Source organism: Rattus norvegicus, chromosome 17 (genome assembly GCF_036323735.1).
Source record: "Rattus norvegicus strain BN/NHsdMcwi chromosome 17, GRCr8, whole genome shotgun sequence".
Lineage (NCBI taxonomy): Eukaryota > Metazoa > Chordata > Mammalia > Rodentia > Muridae > Rattus > Rattus norvegicus.
In genome coordinates, this window is record NC_086035.1 from 32,856,207 (window position 1) to 32,865,605 (window position 9,399).

The 9,399-nt window shown below is 46.4% G+C and overlaps 1 long non-coding RNA gene across 1 annotated transcript; it reads left to right on the forward strand.

Annotated features, from left to right (window-relative positions):
• The first annotated feature begins 5,735 nt into the window (after positions 1-5,735).
• Positions 5,736-6,882, forward strand: LOC134482705 (uncharacterized). The gene is made up of 2 exons (XR_010059151.1): positions 5,736-6,495; positions 6,636-6,882. It is a non-coding gene; the product is annotated as an uncharacterized LOC134482705 (long non-coding RNA).
• The last annotated feature ends 2,517 nt before the right edge of the window (positions 6,883-9,399 follow it).

Consider the following 9,399-nt stretch of genomic DNA (forward strand, 5'->3'; position numbering starts at 1 on the left):
AACAAAAAGTTTGAAGTCAACTGCACACACACTAACAAAAACAGCTTTCTGGGAATGGTAGAACAGAGGATGAACACTTGGCGCAGTGTGGCTTCTGGGCTGCTGCTAGGTTCATTTAGGCAAAAAATATCAAAATGCAAATTTCAGCAATCCTCTGGGTAGCACGATGCTTTTGCCCCTGGAAACACCACCTTGCTGCAAGTTGGCATTGGTCGTTGATTGCAGAGTAGGAAGATGGAATTTGGAGACTGACTGCAACTTGAGACACAAGATCCCATCTAGAGCCTTCCAGAAAGTCCCCCATAGACAAGGGAGTAATGGCTGGAAAAAGAAAGAAGCCAGTGTTGGTGGGGGAAGGAGAGGTGTGAAGGGCCTGAAGTAATGTGGTGAGGGGAAGAGATAACCCAGCCTAAATCTCCTGCAGCTAGAGGAAAGCCTTGCTTATTCCCAACACGGGGCATCGGGTTTCACAGAAAGCCGTTTATCTCTCTGGGGTCTGATGTTATCACAGCTTGAAAATGGTAAACCGTTTATATAACATTTGCTGATTCACAAAATGAAGGGTGCAGTGAATTAACCTCATGTGAGAGGGGCTCAGGCCCAAGCTGCAGGGAGTATAGGCTTCTCCTGTCATTTGCAGGAATAATATCTGTTGGGAAGCATGGCAGCCGGAAGAGGGGCTGGGGCTGTGGTAGAAGAGGGGGCTGCCCCAGGGAGGCTGGTTGTCTAGGCTGTTCTTCTGGTTTTTCTGGGTAGGTGTGTGTGTGTGTGTGTGTGTGTGTGTGTGTGTGTCCATGAGCCTGTAGCAGAGGTGACCCTGGCTTCCTCATTAGGAGACATTTCATAAGGTCTTATCCTCTGGCAAGCTGATTTGCTGGGGCTTTGCTGTGATGTCACATGAGAAGGAAGAGTCTTATATATGTCAATCTTAAATAGAAGAATTGTTCTAAGACTAAGGTGAAGAATCAAGAATATTTGCTGTGTTTTGTGCAGCCAAACATCACTTCTATAGCCCTTTATTATCTACAGGGAAAAGGTCGTTCAAATTAAATTCCATTGCACCTAATTTTCAATACACAGAATGTAACCAGTGTTGTTTAGTTAGGATTTCATGTCGCATGCGCAGTTTCTGTACATTGTGTTGTCAAGTTTTCTACCCGTGTGTCTGATTAAACTTTGAAGTAAACTATAATCGGATCTCAGTATGAAAGACAGGAGCCAGTGGTCTTATATATCACTCCACGGAAGTTATTATTTTCCACCTTTCTGTCTTTCTTTTTGACCCTCACCCCCACCCCGTCCCCAAGAATCCAAGCCGAGGTCCTTTTTCACCGACCATCTATGGAAATGGGGTAGAGCTCTGGCGTCATCTAGTGGCAGCAAAGGAGCTGTGCGCCTGGAAGACTTAGGAAAAGTCTAAGCCTTTTCTTTCACACCAGGGGTTGGCCTGGCAAACCCCTGGTGGTGCTGCGTGGTGTTTGCAAACCAAGTTTTCCTGCTGAGTCTAAAGTAGCAACATACTTCTTGGTCTTAAGCTCGGACCCACAGAGAGAGAGTCTAGCCATCAAAATAACGGAACACCGTGGTATCTAATTGAGGTCTACATTAGTGGCTTGTTTCTCCAAGGTGGGCAAAAACAGTTTCAAAAGGAACCCCATGCCTTGGTTCTGAACTGTTTCCATGAGAAGAAGCACCAGAGGCTTGGAGGAGTGCAAAGTTGTGCGTGCTCTAACAGGGCCCTTGGACCGGTCTGCCCCTGTATTTCCCACCAGGACTCAGTACTCCCTACGTTAATATTTGGCCTGACACCACAGCAAGCTGTCCCTTTGTTAAGTGTCAGTATGTGGAATGTGGGTGGGCAGAGCGTTCTGGAAATCACAGGCCGGCTCAAGCCCAGAGTGGAGAGGAAGTCCAAAGAGCAGCTTCAGGTAAATGAGTCTCAGGGGAGTCTGTATTAGTGTTCTCTAAAACTACCCTTGCTCAGGCACCTGCTGTGTAGAACACATGGACTCCAAGACTGACCTTTCCAGGATGTATTCTCAGGGAGGAATCTGAGTGAGGAGGGAGCCATTTGCATTTGGTCCAGATGTGTGGACAGAGAAAGAGGGGTCAGGGAATAGTTCGCCCGGGCCACGCTATGTCCTAGCTAGACTTGCTTCTGCCAATCTCACTTTAGCTGGCTAATGCTTTCTGAGCTTCCTGGCAGCTGTAGATTTACACAGACCAGCAGATCGACTACTGTTATTCCCAGGTAGACCATGAGGAGCCACCTGGCTGGCTAGTTTTTCACCAACTTGACACACCTGGGGTTATTGGGGAAGAGGGAATCTCAACTGAAATCAATACCTCCATCAAACGGGCCTGGAGGGTTTTCTCTTGATTAATAATTAATGTTGGAGGACCTAGCCCAGCCTGAAAGTACCACTCCTGGGCTGGTGGCCCTGGGTAATAGCTGAGCAAGCTATGGAAACCAACTCAGCAAACAGCCCTCCATGGTCCTGCTTGAGTTCCTGCCTCCAGCTTCCAGCCCTGACATCAGGTCAGTGATGGATTGTGACCTGGGAATTCTAAGTTGAAATACAGTTTTTCCTCTCCTAAGTTGTTTTTGGTCAGCATTTTATCACAGCAACAGAAGACTGAACTAGGACACATGAAAACAACAACAACAACAATGATGACGACGATGACGACGACAAAATGGTGCCCAGAAGCATGGGTAGGCCACTATCAACTGTGAGTTCATCTCCTGGGGCCTGTCTTAGTTAGGGTTTTACCGCTGTGAAGAGACACCATGACCAAGACAACTCTTATAAGGACAACATTTAATTGGAACCGGCTTACAGGTTCAGAGCTTCAGTCCATTATCATCTAGGCAGGAGCATGGCAGCGTCCAGGCAGGCATGGTGCAGGGGGAGCTGAGAGTTCCATCTCTTGTTCCGAAGGCAGTCAGGCGAACACTGGTTTCCGGGCAGCTAGGAGTCTTAAAGCCCAGGCCCACAGTGACACACCTACTCCAACAAGGCCACACCTACTCCAAGACCACACCTCCTAATAGTGCCACTCACTGGGCCCAGCATATACAAACCACTACATTCCCCTCCCTGGCCCCCATAGGCTTGTTTAAACACATGAATCTATGGGGGCCATACGTAGTCATAGCATAATGCAAAATACATTTAGTCCAATTTCCAAAATCCCCATAGTCTATAGCAGCCTCAACAATGTTAAAAGTTCAAAGTGTCTTCTGAAATTCATCCAATCACTTAACTGAAACCCCCAAAGTAAGACAGGAAACCAGCTGGGCAAACTCCAAACTCTGCATCTCCATGTCTGATGTCAAAGCGGTCTGCAGATCTCCAATTCCTTTTTCACCTTTGTTGACTGCGACAAACTTCATTCTCCTGGGCTGGTTCCCCTCCCTGTTAGCAGCCTTCCTCGGCAGGAATCCCAATGGCTCTGGCATCTCTAACATCTTGGAATCTTTAAGTCAACTTCAACTTCACAGCTTCTTGTTCCAATGTCTGGGATCCACATACTATCTTCTGGGCTCCTCCAGAGGGCTTGGGTCACTTCTCCCCCTCTGCCCTCTGTAGCACTGTAGGCTCTGGCTGACTCCATTCCACTGCTGCTGCTGCTCTTGGTGGTCACCGCATGGTACCAGCATTGCCAATACATTGGGGTCTTCTGATGCAACTAGGCTTCACCCGTATCCTCTCATAGGCTGTCTTCATGATGCCAAGATTCAATTTCTTTGCACCACCCCTAAAGTCTTAGGCTGTCAACTGCAACTGAGGCTGCACCTTCACCAATGGCTTTCCCTAGCCTCTCACAGTGCCAAGACTCAGTCCTCACAGTGCCATAATCCCCTCATACCTTCAAAACCAGCATCACCTGAGTGATTCTTACAGATTACCAAGTCCAGCTACATCACGAAGTACAACCCTGGCTATCTCTGGAACACAACTTCATTGTGTGTTTGTGTGTGTGTGTGTGTGTGTGTGTGTGTGTGTGTGTGTGTGTGTGTGTACCTTCTCCTAATAAATAAAGATTTCAAAGGACCAACCAATGGGCGGTGGATAGAGAAGGTGGGCTGGGAGTTTTAGAGAGGGGAGAAATAGAAGAGATGAGGGAAGGAAGGAGGAAGAGAAAGATGATCCAGATTCCACATGGCTTTAAATTCATAGCCACAGGTAGCTATGACTATCTTATAAGGGATGAAAACTACAGGATAATTTGTCTTATCTAGGTGGGCAATTTATAGCAATATCAATTGGCTCTGAGCTCATTGTGTGAACATTTTGTGGGGTGAGAATTTACTGATATAAATCTGACTGATAAATTACAAGCCTCTGGAGTTTTGATTTTACTGGGTCACAGGAATTTGTGACTGCTAGCCACAGGGGCAGATGGCTGGGAATGTGAGCAGAATTTGCAACAAGAGAACCATAAGATGGGTGGTTGCTGCATGAGGCTAGCCACGGACGGGGCGAGACCGCCAGGGTCAGAGAGTAGCTGGCATTAGCTAGGGATGGTGCCTTTCTTTTTTATTATTTCACACTATAATTGTGCTCTCAAAAAACAATTCCCAGATTTCACCTAGTGGTACTGGTCTCTTTTTTTTTTTTTTTTTTTTTTTTTTTTTTTTTATTAACTTGAGTATTTCTTATATACATTTCGAGTGTTATTCCCTTTCCCGGTTTCCGGGCAAACATCCCCCTCCCCCTCCCCTTCCTTATGGGTGTTCCCCTCCCAACCCTCCCCCCATTGCCGCCCTCCCCCCATAGACTAGTTCACTGGGGGTTCAGTCTTAGCAGGACCCAGGGCTTCCCCTTCCACTGGTGCTCTTACTAGGATATTCATTGCTACCTATGGGGTCAGAGTCCAGGGTCAGTCCATGTATAGTCTTTAGGTAGTGGCTTAGTCCCTGGAAGCTCTGGTTGCTTGGCATTGTTGTTCATAAGGGGTCTCGAGCCCCTTCAAGCTCTTCCAGTTCTTTCTCTGATTCCTTCAATAGGGGACCTATTCTCAGTTCAGTGGTTTGCTGCTGGCATTCGCCTCTGTATTTGCTGTATTTTGGCTGTGTCTCTCTGGAGCGATCTACATCCGGCTCCTGTCAGTCTGCACTTCTTTGCTTCATCCATCTTGTCTAATTGGGTGGCTGTATATGTATGGGCCACATGTGGGGCAGGCTCTGAATGGGTGTTCCTTCAGTCTCTGTTTTAATCTTTGCCTCTCCCTTCCCTGCCAAGGGTATTCTTTTTCCTCATTTAAAGAAGGAGTGAAGCATTCACATTTTGATCATCCGTCTTGAGTTTCGTTTGTTCTAGGGATCTAGGGTAATTCAAGCATTTGGGCTAATAGCCACTTATCAATGAGTGCATACCATGTATGTCTTTCTGTGATTGGGTTAGCTCACTCAGGATGATATTTTCCAGTTCCAACCATTTGCCTACGAATTTCATAAACTCGTTGTTTTTGATAGCTGAGTAATATTCCATTGTGTAGATGTACCACATTTTCTGTATCCATTCCTCTGTTGAAGGGCATCTGGGTTCTTTCCATTTTCTGGCTATTATAAATAAGGCTGCGATGAACATAGTGGAGCACGTGTCTCTTTTATATGTTGAGGCATCTTTTGGGTATATGCCCAAGAGAGGTATAGCTGGATCCTCAGGCAGTTCAATGTCCAATTTTCTGAGGAACCTCCAGACTGATTTCCAGAATGGTTTTACCAGTCTGCAATCCCACCAACAATGGAGGAGTGTTCCTCTTTCTCCACATCCTCGCCAGCATCTGCTGTCACCTGAGTTTTTGATCTTAGCCAATTGCACTGGTGTGAGGTGAAATCTCAGGGTTGTTTTGATTTGCATTTCCCTTATGACTAAAGATGTTGAACATTTCTTTAGGTGTTTCTCAGCCATTCGGCATTTCTCAGCTGTGAATTCTTTGTTTAGCTCTGAACCCCATTTTTTAATAGGGTTATTTGTTTCCCTGCGGTCTAACTTCTTGAGTTCTTTGTATATTTTGGATATAAGGCCTCTATCTGTTGTAGGATTGGTAAAGATCTTTTCCCAATCTGTTGGTTGCCGTTTTGTCCTAACCACAGTGTCCTTTGCCTTACAGAAGCTTTGCAGTTTTATGAGATCCCATTTGTCGATTCTTGATCTTAGAGCATAAGCCATTGGTGTTTTGTTCAGGAAATTTTTTCCAGTGCCCGTACTGGTCTCTTCTTAATCACTGCTAATTTCTTATCTCCAGCTAACCAGCATCAATTGTCCAGTAGTCCCCTTTCTTCTGGACTCCAAAGCCAGAGCCATGTGGCCAAAGATGCCAAGTTCTGCTGCTTGCTGGAACTGGAACGTGGACCCCCTTTTGCTATTCCCAGCTTTCTGTTTTCCAGCTCCCCCACTGCCTAAGCTTGGCTGTCCTGGAACTTGCTCTGCAGATTGACCTTGAACTCAGAGATCTGCATGGCTCTGTCTCCTGGGATTAAAGGTGAGTACCACCATGCCTGAACCTACATTTAGCTGGGTGAGATTTTGCCCACAAATCCCACTCCCTTAATCTGTTTACTCCTAGAACATAGGATTCTACTTCCTAGAGCCCCTTTAATACTTGAACTATATATTTTATAGGTTTCCTTTCTCGGCTTGCTCCTTTTCATTAAAACGCTCTTCATAAGGGTGAACTTTACGGGATGGAGAGAAAGCTCAGTAGTTAAGAGCACTGACTGCTCTTCTAGAGGTCCTGAGTTCAACTCCCAGGAACCACATAATGGTTCACAACCATCTGTAATGGGATCCGATGCCCTCTTCAGGTATGTCTGAAGACAGCCATTGCAAACTCATATAAATAAAATAAATACATCTTCAAAAATAAAAAGAAGAGTGAACTTTAGTAACCACACAACAAAATTTATACATGACTGTTTTGAGACTTCCTTTTTCAAAGCAATTAATGTAAATCTCTTCACTTTAGCCTTAGGCATACTCTTGGGGCAATGGGAAAAGGCAACCATGTTCTTCACCAAAATATCACAAAAACAGTCTCTGGGCCATACACAAACCTTCTTCTCCATTGAAACCACTTGGGCCATCAGGCCTACAAAATTCAAAATCACCCTCAGCACCACTGTCTTCCAAAGCCCCACTTAAAGCATTCCATGGGTTTCCAAATCCAAAGTCACCAAATCCACATTCTTCCAAACAAAAACCTGGTTAGGCCTATCACAGCAATACCTGAGTCCCTGGTACTAACTTCTGTCTTATTTAGGGTTTACTACTATGAATAGACACCATGACCGAGGCAACTCCTACAGGACAGCATTTAATTGGAACTGGCTTACAGGTTCAGAGATTCAGTCCAGTATCATCAAGGTGGGAACATGGCAGCATCTAGGAAGGCATGGTGCAGGAGGACCTGAGAGTTCTACATCTTCATCTGAAGGCTGTTAGCAGAATACTCACTTCCAGGCAGCTAAGCCCACACCCACAGTGACATACCTACTTCAACAAGGCCACACCTCCTAATAGTGCCACTCCCAGGGTTAAGCATATACAAACCATCACAGACCTTTTCACCCCAGGTTCCCAAGAACACTTCCTGCACATCCTTACCATTGGGTGGCAGGGAGCACACAGCCAGAGGTCTTCCCTTTTGTCCCTAGCACTGCCACAAGACACACAATACTGGACAGGAAGGCCACTGCTGCCTAGGTGGACAGGTGGTGGGCAGTGAGACCTTGGGGTTGACGTGGTTTTAAAAATTGCTGTTTTGGCTGAGGGATTAGATGAAGCATCCTAATATAAATCCCTCCTGTGAGAGTGCTGACTTCCTCCCTCGTTAGCTTCAGCCGCTCCTCCTATTCATTCCAGGATCCAGGGCCCCATGTATACAAAGACGGAGTCACATCCAGCCCAGGGGACCAGTATTTTGTTGATTTTCGGGTTTCTGGCTTTCAGGCTCTGCCTTGGCTCTCTTGGTGATTGGTCAGGGTATTGGAAAACTCTGAATTCAAGATGGAGACAGGAACCAGCTAGGTGAGTCTGCAGAGCAATAGACCTGCACAACAACATGCGGCCAGGGCTGAGGTAGCTCTTTGCCTGGGAGGAGGTGACAGAACCAGGCGCCAGGGGATGTCTACCCAGGGATTTCCTGGTGGTATTCCACTAAAGGCCTTTGTGAGCTTCGAGCGCCTGTGAACATGTAGAGCACATGGGTTGCGGCTCCTCGGAGCTGTCTGTCAGCCACAAAAGACATTCCTCCAGCTTTCATGAGGCACCTTTCTGAAAGAGGAAGCGGGGCTAGCTTTCCTTCCTGTCATTTTTAGGAAGGGAATCTTTTTCTGAAGGAGCTGGAACCCAAGGCCTGGTACAGCAGGATGAGTGCTGTTTCTTAGCCACAGCACAGCCCCCTTTGAATCCTGTAGTTTAATTCATAATGTAACACACCTACTCCTGAGTGAAAACTTCCGACGTACGTTCCTTTCTCAAGTTTGGGTTTCACCTTGGCAGACTTGTACCTTGCCAGACATATTAGGGCTCATTTGCCCTTTTAATAGGGACAGTCTCCAGCAAGAAGTTTGTCTCCTTGCTGGTCTGTGGAAGTGCTGCTGAGGTAAAGAAGCAGCTTGAAGAAAGCCCGTCCCTGGGCTAGCCTGTGCTCCTAGTGGTTTCATTTTAGGCAGTTTTTGTGCCCTTGTCCAGTTTTTTTTTTTCTTTAAAAGATTACTTTTATTTTATGTGTATGAGTGTTTTGTCTATATGTCTGTAAGTACAAAACATACATTCAAGTGTCTGGGGAGATCATAAGGTGTCAGATCCCCTGGATCTGGAGTTACAGGTGGTTGGTTATGAGCCACCTTGGAGGTGCTGGGAACCTAACCTGGGTCCCTCTACAAGAGCACCGAGTGCTCTTAACCCCTGAGTCTTCTCTCCATCTCTCTTCACCACCAGCTACTTTTCAAAGACAACAAAATAAAAAGAATTTAAAAAAGAGTAAATGCGCGCGCACACACACACACACACACACACACACACACACACACACAGTGTGTGTCCACCCCCAAGAGTCACTCAAATATTGTGTAAAGTCCTTTGCTACAGAGACAAGGACAGAGACAGGGGAATGAAGATCAATGAAGTCAGGAGACTCCTACTTTTCTGACAACCTAGTCCCAGATCTGCTATTACTAAAACCCCAAAGGAAGGAAGGACACCCTGCCACAGTCCTCTGGCCACTCCTTTCTCTGCTGAGTAGAAGTTGCTTCCACTTGGACGTGCTCCAAGCACTTACCTGTGACTTCTTCCACAGGCAGCAGGCTCTGGGTTTTCTTTGGTTTGGCACACGTTCTTCACAAACAGGCCTGGCAAGCCCAGTCGCCCAGTGAACACTGAGCAT